The sequence below is a fragment of the Chiloscyllium punctatum genome, chromosome 12 (genome assembly GCF_047496795.1).
Source record: "Chiloscyllium punctatum isolate Juve2018m chromosome 12, sChiPun1.3, whole genome shotgun sequence".
Classification (NCBI taxonomy): domain Eukaryota; kingdom Metazoa; phylum Chordata; class Chondrichthyes; order Orectolobiformes; family Hemiscylliidae; genus Chiloscyllium; species Chiloscyllium punctatum.
In genome coordinates this window covers 70,103,730-70,119,967 of record NC_092750.1, presented here as the reverse complement: position 1 = coordinate 70,119,967, position 16,238 = coordinate 70,103,730, and the positions used below count along the sequence as shown (strand labels likewise).

Genomic DNA, 16,238 nt, shown 5'->3' with positions numbered 1-16,238 from the left:
CAGAGATAGTCATAGGATAAATTCATAGAGTGTAGGGTTTTTTCCCCTTTATTTAAATTGAATGCACTTGAATCAGTGGGCATGAATTCAGAGTAAAGGGTTGCCCATTCAAGACAGAGAGGAGTCAAAAGAACTTCATCCTGCGTTGAATTAAATAACCTCAACCAGGGTGTCAGTATTGAGGGATAATAACATCGGCCTTCAATACTTTCGAGTGAGAAAAGATAACACTGCCAAGAATTCCCACTGCAGGGCACTATCATTCATTTCACTGAAAAATGTATTGGCCTGAATCTTCTAAGGAATGGTAATCACCATTGGTTTGCCACCCTGCTCTTACATCTTTATGCAGCAATGCCGCTCCACATTTCTGCCTGGAACTAGTGAACCTGGTCTCTTAAAAAAAAATGCAGTCTATCTAAAATCAAAGTCTTCCCTCGTACTGAATTATCATGAAAAACCAAAGCATATTACCTTTTTATGGCATTAGCTGCTTTATTTTGTTAAATGTTTATTCACTCTCAAACTAAATGCATTAATTCATTTACACAGCTTTTCAGTGTTTTAGTGAATCAGGGTGAATGAGATAAGTAGGTAAGGGGGAAGGATCACGTGGTTGATGTGGGAGGTAGTAATGGTATGCAGTATGTTAGCAGTTGGGTCGGGTGGTAATAGGGTAGTCATATCAGCTTTGAAGATGGGACCCAGTTAGGAGAATAGTCAGAGGATCAGGGGAGCTGTTAGGACAGTTTCAAGGACAAATCAAGTGATGGGGTATAATCAGTTCAAGTTGGAGAAGAGCGGGTTAGGGGAAATCGGGAGTCAGAAGCAGTCAGGTCATGTAGTCAAGTCAGATTGAGTCAGAGGGTAGCCAGAGAATTCATAAGTTTTGAGTTGTGAGTTCTAGTAAGGTTGGGTTATAGAAGAGTAGAATCCCTATAGTGTGGAAGCAGGCCCTTTGGCCCAACAAATCTACACCAACCCCCCGAAGAGTAACCCACCCAGACCCATTCTCCCACCCTATTATGCTATATTCACCCCTACTCAATGCACCTAACCTACACATCCCTGAACATTATGAGCAATTTAGCATAGCCAATTCACCTAACCTGCACTTCTTTGGATTGTTGGAGGAAACCAAAACACAAGGAGGAAACCCATGCAGACGCAGGGAGAATACGCAAACTCCACACAGTCACCCAAGGCTGGAATCAAACCCAGCTCCCTGGTGCTATGAGGCAGCAGTGCTAGCCACGGTGTCACCCACTTTTTTTTTAATGTCCCACCCAAACCCATTCCCCATTACTCTGCATTTACCCCTGACCAATGCACCTAACCTACACATTATGGGCAATTTAGTATGGCCAATCCACCTAACCTGTACATCTTTGGATTTTGGGAGGAAACCAGAGCACCCAGAGGAAACCCACGCAGACATGGGGAGAATGTGCAAACTCCACACAGACAGTCGTACGAGGCTGGAATCGCACCTGGGTCACTGGCACTGTGAGGCAGCAGCACTAACCACTGAGCCACCGTGCCTAGTAGGGCAAGTTAGGGTAGTCAAGTGGGCTTTTCAGGGGTCCATAGGTGGAGGTGAGGGTTCAATTGTACAGTTATCCAGAAGTTAATTGACGTGAAAGTTTGGAGTGTCAAGAAGAGGTACATGAAGGAATTTAAGAACATGAGATTTGTGCAGATATGGCTGCCATTGATGGGTTGAAGCAAGTGGGCTCAAATTGGTGGTGTGACATAAACAGAGACTTGACTGCAAGAGAAGATTCCAAACATAGGAAGAGTAAAGCCATGAAATAACTAAAATGTGACGATAAGAATTAAAATTTGAACTGTTGAAGAACTGGGATTGAATTGATGAGCAGGTTGGGGCACAGGTGCAAAACTTAAAGATGCATGAAAGAGGATTTGAGGTTGATCAGGTGAACATTGCAGGAAATAGATATTTTGGATTTTTTAGGGAGTTGCTCCATCAATCTACTGTACAATCTCTGTTTTGTTTCTCTCCTGTCCAATTTAGTTGGTTTGAATTGAATATACTTTTGCTTATTCAATCAGTGCTTCACAAATTAGTAATGTATTTTGAGTTTGGCAGCATAAATTAATATATGGAACTGAAGCTGAGATAATCCAGCTATTGTATTTTGATTAATGCTATTTCCAGTTGCTGAGTTTTCAGGCAAAGCTACTTCTCAAATAAGTGCTCCCATTATATAAACAGCATTACAGTTTACATAAACATATTCAGAAATGTCAGAACAACCGAACAAAAGTGAAAGACAGTGATTCTTTAAGAATGTGATTTTGATGTTAAAAGCATCTCAGCTTGTTTAAAAGGTTTTAGTACAAATATTTGGTTGTAAGAAGGAAAATACAGAGTTTTTATAAATGAATCCTGACATGAATTATCAGGAAAAACCAAGAGTTGACACATTTTAGGTGGATTCTTGCTTTTCTGAGATATTGCGTGGACCTAAAAGTAAGAGGTATTTTCAGTTGTGGGTAGGGCAGGCTTTCTCATTCAACTGCGTTCTTCTTATCTCATTAGATTTGCTTGCACAGCAAAATATCAAATTGTATGGACAGGTAGGCAAGAAGTCTTGGTATGCATATACACCAATCCCTTAATATAGCAGGAAATGCAGATAAATTCAATAATATATGCAATTCCTGCCTTTATTAACTGAAGCATAGAGGTTAAGAGTAGGAAGGTTATGCTGGAACTGTCCAAGAATTTGGTTAGCGCTCTAATAGAATATTATGATGTACAGTTCTGAAATTCATGTTATAGGAGGGATGCGATTGACTGGAGATGGTGCAGAAGAAACTTAACAGGATGTTGCCAAGACTGGAGGGGTTTATGAGCAGAGACTGGATTGACTGGGCTTGTTTTGAAGCAGAGGAGAGTGACAAGGGACATGACTGAGATGTATAAAATTATGAGACCATAAGGGTGGGGGTGGAGGGTACATGACATTCAACAGAAATAGAAAGGTAGGTAAAGATGATGGGACAGCATTGTTAATCAAAGATGGCATTTGTGCCTTAGTTCGAGGTTACCTTGGTTAAGGAGATCAAGTGGAAAATGTTTCAGTGGAGATAAGGAATTATAGGGGAAAGAAATCACTAATGGGAGAAGTCTATAGGTGTCCAATCTATAATCGCACTATGGGCAAGGTGTCCATGAAGAAATAATGATACGTGTGAAAAAAGAACAAAAGTAATCATGGGTAATTCTAATTTACATATAAACAGAATGATTCAGATTGGTAATGGTGGCCTGAATGAGGAGTTCATTGAATACCTTTTGAAGTTGTATTGCTCTAAGAAACTTTGTGGGACCAACCAGAGATCAGGTTATATTAGACTCTTCATCACAGCTGAAGTGAAGTGTGAAGGAGGTAGTGTTTATGCTATAGTCTGGAGGGTGGGGGGAGCTAGGTAGAGGGTGCAGGGTGCTGGTTGAGAATAGATGTTGATAGTTCAGATAAAGTTCCGATAACTTTATCTGAATTATCAACATCTTTTCTCCATCAGCATTCACACAATGCCCCCCTCCCCCGAGCAAAGTACGGCATGAATACTATCCCTCTGCACTTCATTTCAGCTCTGATGAAGAGTCATCTAGAATCTAAACATTAGCTTGCTCTCTCTCCATGGATGTTGTCTCACCCACTATCATCTGCAGCATTTACTGTTTTCAGTAGATTCCAGCATCAGCACAGTGGCTCAGTAGTTAGCACTGTTGCCTCACAGCGCCAGGGACCTGGGTTTGGTTCCCCCCTCAGCTGACTGTCTGTGTGGAGTTTGCACATTCTACCTGCATCTGCGTGGGTTTCCTTTGGGTGCTCTGGCTTCGTCCCACACTCCAAAGGTGTGCAGTTCAGGTGAATTGACCATGCTAAATTGTCATACTGTTAGGTGCATTAGTCAGGGATAAATATAAAGTAAAGGAATGTGTGGGTGGGTTACTCAGAGAGTCGGTGTGGACTTGTTGGGCCAAAGGGCCTGTTTCCATATTGTAGGGAATCTAATCTAATCCAGTAATATGCTCCTATATTAGAATTGGTATTGTTCAATGAGACAGGATTAATTAATTACCTCAGAATAAAGATACTCCTAGGTAGCAGCAGTTATAGTATGTTTAAATGTAATATCTGGTTTAAAAGGGTGAAGATTTAGTCTAAAACGAGCATTTTAAACGTTAATAGGACCAATTATATGGGCATGAAAGCTGAGCAAACTAAGGTAACTAGTATACTCGGCTAGGGGATAGATCAGTAGAGATGTTATGGCAGACCTTTGAAGGAATATTTGTAATATACTGAGAACTACTGGAAATAAATATTCCAAAGAGAAAAACTGCCATCTGTGGTTAACAAAAGGAAGGAAAACATCAAACTTAAGGAAAAAGCAAATAACTGTGCAAAGATGAATGGCAGGTCAGATGATTCGTTAGAATATGATAAAGGGCAGATAATGACTAAAAGGTTAATCAGGAGAAAGACATTAGAGTGTGAGAGGAAGCAATCATTTCTACAGGTATTTAAAAAGGAAAAGAGTAGGTAAGGTGAGTTTTGGTTCCCTAGAAAGTGAGATTAGGGAGTTAGTAAAAATAGAAACATTAAAAAATATTAGGTGTATGCCATTTGGCCTCTCAAACTTATTCTGCCATTCAATCTGATCATGGCTGATCTTCCTACTCAGTACCCTGTTCCCATTTTCTCTCCATACCCTTTGGTCCCTTTTGCCCTAAGAACTATATCTAATTTTTCCTTGAAACATTAAATGTTTAGCCTCAATTTATTTCTGAAGGCAGATAATTCCAGAGGCTCACAATTCTCTTGGTGAAGAAATTTCTCCTCATCTCAGTCATAAATGATCCCATATCCTTAAACTGTAACCTCCGTTTCTGAACTTCCCAATCATTAAGAAACTGATTCCTGCAGTTGCCCTGTCTAATCCTTTTAGAATTCAGAGATTTCTGTGAGATTTCCCCCCTTATTATTCTAAACTCCGAACCATTCTCTTCATATGTCATTCTGTCATCCCAGGAATCAGTTGTGGCAAACCTTTGTTGCAGTCCCTCAAGTAGCCAGAAGATCCTTCCTCTAAATGATAAGGAAATAATGAAGAATAAAGAAATGAAATGAACAAATATTTTGCTTTGTCTTCACTGTAGAGGATCCAAAAAACATTTCAACAGTAGCTATAAATCAGAAAGTAGAAGAGTGAAAGAAACTTAATGAAAATACAATCTCTAGGGAAACAGTACTAAGCAAACTGAAGGAGAGACCAGTTAGCTTAACATCTGTCATAGGGAAAGTTTTAGATTCAATCACTAGAGGTTATAGCTGGAATATACTTAGAAAAGCGCAATGTAATCAGGAAGGGTCAGCATGATTTTGTGAAAGGGAGCCAAATTCTTTGAAGGAGCCAATTGTGCTGTTAATGAAGGGGAGCCTGTAGATGCACTGTATTTGGTTTGATTTGATTACTATTAAGTGTATCGATTGTATCCTGCACTCTGATGCACTTGTATATTACAATGTTACAGCTTTAGAGAAGATGCAGAGACAGATCAGAATTAACATTAAAGAGGTCCATTCAAAAGCCTGATAACACAAAAAAGAAGCTGTTCTTAAATCTGTTTATGCAAATGTTTATGCCAGATGGAAGAGAGAGGTAGAGTGTATAACTGGGATGGGAAGGGTTGTTGATTGTTGCTTTCCTAATGTAGTGGGAAGTATAGGTGAAGTCAGTGGATGGGAGCCTGGTTTGCATGATGGACTGGGCTATGTTCACAACTCTGGAGTACTTTCAGTCTTGGGAAGAGTAGTTGCCATACCATATTGTGATGCATCCAGATAGTTTGCTTTCTATGATGCATCAATAAAAATTTACAAGAGTCTTTATGGACATGTCAAGTTTCCTTAGCCTTCTGAGGAAGTAGAGGCATTGCTGTGCTTTCTTGACTGTATCGTATTGTCAACATGGGTGGACCAGAACAGATTATGATCATCACTCCCAGGAACTTGAGCGACTTCATCTCAGCACCATTATTGCAAATGGGGCAAGTCCTCCACTCCACCTCCTAGGTTAATGACCAGCATCTTCATTTTGCTGACATTGGTGAAGCATCAGAAGCTTCAACTTCATATTAAAAGTATTTAACATTGTAAGGATGATCTCCTTCCTGTGTGTTCTGTCATGTTGTTTGAGATCCAACCTTCAATGGTGGTTTTGTCAGCAAACTTGTAAATGAAGTTATTATGCAATTTGGCCCCACATTCATGTGTACTTGGATTTCCAGAAGACATTTGGTAAGATACCACATCAAAGGTTAATACAGAAAATAGCCACTCATGGTATAGGGAGAACATGTAAGCATGACTAAAAGATTGACTGGCTGGTTGGCAGAAAGCAGAGTTTTATGTTATTGACTTGTGGGCATCGCTGGCTGGCCCAACATTTATTACTGGTCCCTAGCTGCCCTTGAGAGGGTGTTGGCGAGCTGCTTTCTTGAACTATTGCAGTCCATGTGCACCTTTACGCTTAAATGATGGGAGTAACAACAAATAGCTGTAGGTGACACAAAGATAATAGGAAAGTATTACAACCAGAGGATGCTGAATCGTCACTTGTATGCATTCTGAGAGTGGAATTCATACTCAGTGTGGGCATGAAAGTTATCTCGGAAGAACCTGCTCTTAAGGAACGGTTAGCCGCAAACATTACATTACTGTAGTGTTTCCATCCATCCTTCCTCCTCTAACCAATAAAAACAGTGAGAGGAAAGGTTCAGAGGTGAGACAGCATCATGAAAGGAAGGTCGGCATTGAGAGTTCCAGTGGGCAAAGAAGCGCGAGCATATACTGTTTCTGGAAACTCTAGTTGGTGAGTAACTGGTAAGTTTTGAGAAATTGTTATTGGATCAGAGAGCATCAGAAGCTTCAGCATAGCATTAAAGGTTTAACATTGTAAGGACTAATTAAGTTAAAAGGGTAAGACATGGCAGGAGAGCTTCAAATCGTAGTCTGCTCCCCTTGGTCGATGGGGGATGCCAGGAGCATTTCCAGTGCCTGGGATCTGCATGTGTGCAAGAAGTGCCTTCAGCTGCAGCTCCTAGAAGCCTGAGTTTCGGAGTTGGAGTGAAGTCTAGGGATACTGTGACGTATTCGTGAGGCGGAGAGTGTCATGGATAGCACCTATAGAGAGTTTGTCACACCGCAGACTCAGATTCCACAAGCAGGAAGGGAAAAGGTGACCATCAGGCAGAGCAGGAGGGATTTGGAGGAAAGTGTAACTGGTCTAATTAGTAAGTTTGTGGATGATACAAAGGTTTGCTGCTATTATGTCTGCTTCCACCATGGAGTTGTGGATAGTGAGGAGGATTGTCAGAGGATACAGCAATATATAGATCAGCTGGAGGCATGGGCAGAAAAATGGCAGATGGAGTTTAATCCTGACAAATGTGAGGTAATGCATTTTTGAAGGTCAAGTAGAGTTGGAAATTCTACAGCGAATGACAAAATCCTTAGGTGTATTGATATGCAGAGGGACCTGGGTGTGCAGATTCACAGATCATGGAAGGTGGCAGCATAGGTAGATAAAGTAGTAAAAAAGACTTATGGCATGCTTCTCTTCATTGGAAGGGGCATTGAGTATAAGGGTAGGCAGTTTATGCTGCAGCTCTATAGAATTTTAGTTAGGCCATACTTGGAATCTTGCATACAGTTCTAGTCACCACACTACCAGAAGGATGTGGATGTTCTGGAGAGGGTAGAGTAAAGGTTTACTATGATATTACCTGGTATGGGGGATTTTAGCTATGAAGACAGGTTGGGTAGACTGGGTTTGTTTTCACTGGAATGCAGGAAGTTGAGGGACATCCTGATCGAAATTTATAAGATTCTGACTGGTGTGGATAGAGTGGAAAGTATAAGGCTTTTTCCCAGGGTGGAGTGGTCAATTACAAGGGGACACAAGTTCAAGATGCAAGGGAGGAAGCTTAAAAGAAATGTGAGAGGCAGGTTTTTCACACAAAGTTGGTGGCATTGCCATGGGAGGTGGTGGAAGCAGACGTAATAGCAGCATTCAAGGACCATTTGGACGAATACATGAATTGGAAGGGAATAAAGGGATACAGATCCTGTAAGTGAAGACAATTTTAGTATGGAAGGGCAAAATATGTCAGCACAGGTTTGGAGAGCCGAAGGGTCGGTTCCTGTGTATTGTTCTTTGTTCTAATTATGCAGAAGAGATGAGGAGTTTGTAGACCAATTTGGAATAAGTGTGAACAACTGGAATTCCAGGGTGCACAGAAATGTAAACGCGTGTGCCACAAAAGTTGGTATGCACATCCAGCAAAAAATAAAGGCCAATAGGATGCTATCTTTATTATGAGAGGAGATTACATTAAATTAAGGATGCTATGTTTTACTTATACAGGAATTGGTCAGACCACATCCTGGATACTGCATGCAACTTTGGTCTCCTTATTTTGGGAAGGATGCAAATTTACTCGAGAAAGTTCAGACTAGTTTACTAGATTGAGTAGATTTGAGTAGATTGGTTGGAATAGATTGTTTTATGGGTAAGGATGGTAAGGATTTGTTTGGAAGAGCCTTGCTAATTAAAGTATATAGAATCCCGAATGGCCTCAACAATTTGGACTGGGAAAAGATGTTTCATTTTGTGAGTGAATCCGGAGCTGGGGAAGAGTATTTTAAAATTAATGGTCACTTTTTTTAGGACAGACATAAAAAGAATTTTATTTTCTCTCAGGTTCTCTGACTTTGGAATCCTCTGCCTCAGAAAGCGAGTCATTGAATATTTTTAGGTGAGCTTCTTGGCAAGGAATCAAAGGACCTCAGCAATAGACAGGAAGTTGGAATTTAAAACATGAACAGATCAGCCACAATCCCATTGAATAGCACAGCAGGCTTGAGGGGCTGAGTGGGTGACTCCTATTTTTATTTCATGTGTTCATCTGTCAGCCAGGAGCATCACTCAATCTCTGCTCATCACTGTCACACACCTTGGAGAGATCTCAGACCATGCAAAAAGGTGATACAATTCTTCCGCGATGCCTTCCCAAAGATTATCTGAAGGCTATTTAAGAGAGAAGGGAAGTTCTTTCCCTTAAGGATGGCAATAGGAGGGCATCCTGACTGATGAAGACAACCTGGAAAAGAAGTTGTTGTGGAGATCAGTGCCAGGGCGGCAGCTGAAGAGAGTCTGGTTCTTGTGCCACAACATTTTGACTCCTGTGTGCTCCACAAATGTGCTGTGGGAGAGTGCCTGATATAAGGCTGCTGATACTCTTTGCAAAGCTGGTGAGAGAATGGGGGCAATGTATCTGTGTTGAAGGGAGATTGATATCTGCAGTAATCTCATGAATAATCTTCCAATCTACTACTCACAACTACAATCAAGCACCAAGGTCTTAAAGGAACCTTGTTTGTGAGTAGCAGCTCATAACACAAATAAATCCTTTTCTTCCTGAACAACTTTAAGCTTCCATCCCAATGCAAATTAGAAAAGAGACCTAGCCTCTCAGACCATTCTTATCAGCCCTTTGAACTCTCCTATGAAGAAGAACAGTCGTGAGCCTCAGATAATGTCCTTCACTAGCTTAGAGACATTCATCTCAGTGGGTGATCAATTTAAAATAAGCTTGTTGAAAAATTTAGATGAGCATGGGCACTGACATGGGCCTGCAACTAGAGGAAGAAGAAATAACCAAGGTTCCTGAATCAATATGTACTGTTGAGTTCTGTAGAAATGATGAGTTTCAGCCATTTGATGGAGTTACAGGGGAATATGTGGCAGATGTGCCAAAGGTCAAGTACAGACTAGAATGAAGGGAAGAGGAATCGGCCCAATTTTGTCTACTGTTCTCACTTTGGCACTTGAGCACATTGCTGTTTCCATGCAACAGGTGGTGATCGCCACGGAGAGTTAGGTTCAGCCGGGTGAGTACCAGACCTTCACACCATCGGGGACACCGACCAGAAGGAGGAGCAACAGACCTGAATGCAGAGGTCATCATGTCAGGATACTTGAAAGATGCTCTGCTGAATCACCTCTCCTCTGCAAAGGACCCAAATGCCTCTATGATGGTTGCTTGTATGCAGGCGACCCTCTTTGTCCTGGATCACTAGAGGAGGCATGCCAAAGTCACTTGAAGCATGCTAACAAGGCAATCAGCAAGCATCCTCAAAGTCAACCGCAAATCTGACAACTAGGTATCTTGATTCTGTGGGTCTATGGTGAACTGGAAAACTATATTGCATTCCTGTCAATGTCATTGATTGACTTATGAATCCATTTATGGGTTGCCAATCAGAAAACCCAACACATGTCCCCAGTTGAATTTTGAAAACGAGTTTGTGTGTAGGAAGTTCAATCCTATTGTGATCTTCAGCGGCGTAGCCATAGTGCTGCCTCGCTAGATGCAGGCAGTGACAAATGGAAGAGAACGCATCCCTCATCATACAAAGACATTTCTGGAACTGCCTTCCACTAGTCTACTGGTAGCTGTAATGTCTTTGGTACACCCTCTCAGTAGACTGCTCAATACTGTTGAAGACTCTGTTTCTCTATTCTGACACTGCTTGCTTGTCTACAGCTACAGACCCTTAGCCTCATGTTTCTGGTTTTATTTGCCATGGACATTCCTCCTTCCTCTCTTCAGCCTCCACATCCCTAACCACAGTATTGTTAGGTTAAGCTGGTCAAATATCTGGTATCGAAATACTGATCTGAGAAGAAAAATTAGGAATCAGTTTTTGTTTTCTATGAGGGATCTTGAAACAGTCAGACTACCCCTTGAACCTTTATCATGTTGCTCATATGTTTGATGAAAACCTTCCCTGGAGTCACCTAGAAAGGTGCATGGAGAGTATATGACCCATGATCCATGATTGTTTTTTCTCTTCCTCATTCTGCCATTTCCAGCCTTTTGATAGACTTGATCTTTATATTGCTTTCATTCATTGAGCAATTAGCTCAATTTGACTGAGTGGATTTCATTATTCCCTATCATTATTCCTTACAACCTTGGAATTTTTAATTTGCATAATAATTTTATCCAATTTTCCTTCATTTTCAAAGACATGACCTGCAGTGTTGCATGTGGGAAATCCTCCCTCACCAGCATCAACACTTGGTGAGTCTTATGTTCCCCCCTTCTCAGAGTTAAATGAGTCACTGAGTATGATTGATTTGTATGTGTTAGGTGTTGATAGTGCTTGTTCACTTTGCCCTGCAGTGAGCGCTTCCCTTCAATGCACTTAATTAAATGCTCGAGCAATGGTACTTTTTTAGTTTCTATTCCGATTCCCTCAGGATGTATTTATGCTGCATAGGAACACATGCACATGGACTTCCCGTTTATACTATGCATTCTCTGCAATGCTTTCTTTTGCAAGCTGATTTAGGAGAAAGTTGGTGATTGTTAACTTTTCATTCAATTCATTCACCCTTTATCCTCCTCCTCTACAATTCCATCCCTATCTCTGTGGCTAGTCTTTCCTTTATCACCCCCGTTATCCTTCTTCAATCTCCTGAATTACTATCTGTCATTTCATTGTCTCTCTCATTGCTCTTGTATTTCCCGCTGATTCTACTTCCAAACGCATCTCCATGCCCAGTCTTAGTTTTACATCACCCCTTTTTGGTTTTCCTGCTCTTTCTCTGTCCCCAGCACTACTAATTACCCTATTTTGTTTTCCCCCTTAAATGTCTCCCTCCTTGTCCTCTTTGTCCCAATCACTGTCTCTTTGTCCCTATCCCTTCCATCCTTGTCCTGTTTGTCAGTATCACTGTGATTTCCTCCTTCCATTCCCGAGGATTCTTTCAGTGTCCCTGATAGCCCAAAATCTTTAACTTCTACTTACCCCACCGATATCTGAACTTTTTCAGCTGAGCTCTTTTTGAGCTCAGCTCCCATTCGGCTATCCCAGTCAGGTTTGTTGCAATCAGTGAGTGTGGCTGCTTTATGAGCAGGCTTGTGGGCCTAATCAGGTCTCATCTTTTACATTCCAAATGTTTAATACTTGCTATAGGAAAGAGATGGTGAAACTTGAAATGGTTCAGAAAAGATTTACAAGGATGTTGTCAGGGTTGAAGAATTTCAGAATAGGAGATGTTGATTAGGCTGGGCCTATTTTCACTGGAGTGTCAGAGGCTGAGGGGTGACTTATCGAAGTTTATAAAATCATGGAGTGAATAGACAAGGTCTTTTCCCCACGGTAGGGGAGTTCAGAAATAAAGGGCATAGGTTTAAGGTGAGAGGGAAAAGATTTGAAAGGAACCTAGGGGGCAACTTTTTCACATGGAGAATGATGCATGTATGGAATGAGCTGCCAGAGGGGGTGATGGAGGCTAATATAATTACAACGTTTAACAGACGTCTGGATGAGTATATGAATAAGAAGGGTTCAGAGGGATGTTGGCAAACTGGACTAGGTTAATTTACAGTGTCTGGTCACCATGGACGAATCTCTATGACTGTATAAGAACAAATGAGATTCTTTTGATTCTGGTTGATCCAGTGGAGTTTCACCCCTTTCACTGAAAGCATTTGCACAAAAAAAAACTTGGTTTTGAAGGAACTGTGTTGCTGAAGAGGTTTGTTATCCCAGAATTTAGCAGAATCAGTCTACTTGCCAAATGCATACCAAGTATATATGGTTATGTTTATGAATGTGTTTCCAGCCTCTGCCTAACAGGATTACATCCATAAACTTAATTAAGTAGGCTGAGCTGATCATGAGATATGAGTGAATGTGAAAGAAGAAAACCCAACTCATCTGAAAGGTTCTGCAAACTTAGCATTAAACCTTCAACCCACTATCAGGAAACCAATATTTTTGCCACCCTCAATCTTACCTCAATTACTTACCTCTACCTGCCCTTCAAGCTGCAGATCAACCTGAAAGATTCTACGCTTTTTCATACCAAAATTCACGAGGAAGTCAACAGGGACATATTTACTCAGGGACAAATACCATAAATGCATTCATGAAATTTGCAAATAAGTACTTGAGAGAAGAATGGAAGAATGTTTGGATGGGATTTCATAAAGTAGGGTGGCATAGATTTGTTAGTTCTAGTTCCAGTTCCAGTTCTGAGGAAGGGTCACTGGACCTGAAACGTTAACTCTGATTTCTGTTCACAGATGCTGCCAGACCTGCTGAGCTTTTCCAGCAATTACTGTTTTTGTTAGGTTTGTTAGCAGCATAGTGAGTAAGCAGCACAGAGGGCATGCAGAGTTAGTGGTTCCAGGGATTGAAGTTGCTGACAGCAAGTGAGGACACATAATGCAGACAGTAGTGAGGGTGGTAGAGCATGAGCCATGGTGGAGGTTTTTTCTTATAGTAGTAGAGATAGAGTAAGTGTGAGTTATCTGACAGAATGCAGGAGGACATTGACCTTCTCGCTACAATGTTTGGCACTCTTCCAAATGGCTCAGACTTTTCTAATCTTGGTGTTAATCTCAGATCAAGCCGACAGGGTCTAGTGTTGTGGCCTCCACTACTAGCCCTGAGAGAAGAGAAAGACTGCCTCACTCTACATTGTCCAGCAGGACCTCCAGAACCCTGCCCCTCAAAGTGATGTGCCAATTTCCCCCTGTCTACCATCTCTGTGACAAATTTCAGGAATAATGGAGGGCAGTTCTGACCCGACAGTGCCTGTCTGAGTGCACGACCACCTGTTAAAAGATTATGTAGGACAACAGATGCTAGTTAATTCTGGGATATCCCAGCAGTGGCAAGCTGTTCTGGCAACAGCGTGTAGTAAGATAGGGTTGGAATCATATGTGAGAGACACCAAATGGACAGAGACAAGTTTGGTAAGATACAGTGAGTTATCTCGACAAGCCTCTCAGGTAAAAGCTCTTCACTGAACTTGACACAACTTGCACTTCGCCAAAAAAAAGTAAAATTCAGCCCAGTGTCTCCTTTTCCTTGTGTAAACCTCCTGACTGCAGTTTTCATTTTCTGAATTATTCTGGACTATCAGATTCTTCTTCGAAAAAAAAATTAGTTCACTTCGTTACATTGGTGTCAGTATTTTAGATTTTAAAAACAAAATCAGTGGTAGCTAGAAGAAAAGACTCTTGCAACAGAAGGTGACTGGCTGTACTGTGGTTTTGCACGTTATATTTATCCCTTCAACTTTAATACTCAATACCCAGAGAAATGGGAGGAAAATCTCTGTTTGGCTGATTGGGTCCTGAATGAAATGCACTCAGAAGTATGAATCCATCTCTCAAACGCATTGCTTACACCACGAACTGCTACTAATAGGTAATTGAATTCAAACAATGGTAATATAAGTGTTGGACTGTATCAGTATGCAATACTTTTCTAAAGTTGGATAGCAGACAATTTGAATTAATTACAATGGAGGGATATCCGAGTGGACAAGCATTCCAGCAGAACAAAGAATAATACTGCACAGAAACAGGCCCTTCAATCCACTAGGCATGCACCGATTCCTAATCCTCATTTAGACCTGCTACTTATTGCTAACACACGGTTTCTACCCCTCTGTTCACCTCCTGTTTCTTGTGTCTATCAAGATACGCCTTAAACATTGCTAATGTGCCTAATTGCACCACTTCCACTGGCAGTGCATTCAGGCACCCACAACCATTTTTGTGAAACATTTTCCCTGCAATTTTCCCCTAAAATTTCCCTCTCTCACCTTGAACCTGTGCTCTGTTTTAGTTGACCCTCCCACCCTGGGAAAAAGCCTCTGACTATCCACTCTAAACATGTCTCTCATAATTTTGTAAACCTCTATCAGGTTGCCCCTCAGCCTTTGTCTTTCCAGTGAAAATAATCTGTGTTTATTCAAACACTCCTCATACCGAAAACCCTTCAGACCAGGCAACATCCTGATCAGCTTTCCGTGCAACCTGTGCCTAGCATCCATGTCTTTCTCGTAGTGTGGTGACCAGAATTACAAAGAATATTCCAAACTAAACTAGAGTTCAGTAACTTGCCAGATTTTATATTCAATGCCCAGCTGATGAAGAAAAGTGTGCTGCATCCCTTATTGATTAGCTTATCCACCTGTTATTGCCACTTTCAGGGATCTGTGGACCAGTGCGTCCAGATTCCTCTGTATATCGATGTTGCAAAGGGTTCTGCCATTTATTGTATAATTCACACCTGATTTTAATCTTCCAAAATGCATCACCTTGCATTTATCCATATTAAATCCATCTACCATTTCTCTGCCAAAATCTCCAATCCATCTATATCCCACTACAGGTGAACCTCGATTATCCGAACAAGATGGGCGGGCATTATTTTGATCAGATAATCAATGATTCAGTTAATCGATTAAATGCCTTTCCTCTGGGGCTCGGAGTTTTTAAAGTCTGCTCCCCATTCAGGAGACTTGCAGCAGCACACATTGTGCGAGAACCCAGCCCCAACACCGTCCCCGCCCACACCCCAAACTCCTTCCAACAGCGCCCTCCGCCCCCCAACACAAAGCACGTGAGCCCCCACCCCAACACCGCCCCTCCACCCACCCCCAGAACCCCATCCAACCCCTGCCCTCTACGCCCCCAACCCCGTCCAACACCACCCCCGCCCCTAAACCCCATCCGACCCTGCCCTCTGCCCCCATCCACCCCGCCCCAACCCCATCCAACACCGCCTCCCCGTCAGTCCCAGTCCCCACCCCGACTCCACCCCCCCGCCACAAAACCTTGTCCAACTCCGCCCTCTGCCCCCAAACCCGGCCATCACCATCCCCCTGTCTGCCCCCACTCCCAACCCAGTCCAACACTGCCCCCCACCCCCGTCCAACACCGTCCCCTGCCCCCAAATCCCGTCCAACCCCACCCACCAAGCCCATCCAACACCATCCCCTGCCCCCCAACCCTGTCCAAAAGCGCCCCCCCATCCGCTCCACCCCCTCTCCAACAAGACTGCTGCTGCTGCCTTTGTGGGGTAAGTCTCCAAATTGCGCGCGCGCACACACACACACACACACACACACACACACACACACACACACACACACACAAACACACACGTTTTTACTGCAACTTTTTGACCGGTTCCACATTTGCCCTGTACAGGACAATGTTGGAGAGATTATCTGGGGAAGGGGGGTGGTTAGGGTACACCCCTCTGTACAACTCCAGGGAAAGTGTGAGGAGAGAGACCGGGCATGAGGTTAGTCATTTGGAG

General features: G+C 42.3%; 1 protein-coding gene across 5 annotated transcripts in view; it reads left to right on the top strand.

Moving 5' to 3' along the window:
• The window catches only part of dock3 (dedicator of cytokinesis 3), an 889,649-nt gene that overhangs the window by 557,911 nt on the left and 315,500 nt on the right, over nt 1-16,238 (top strand). The gene's annotated exons all lie outside the window — the stretch shown is intronic.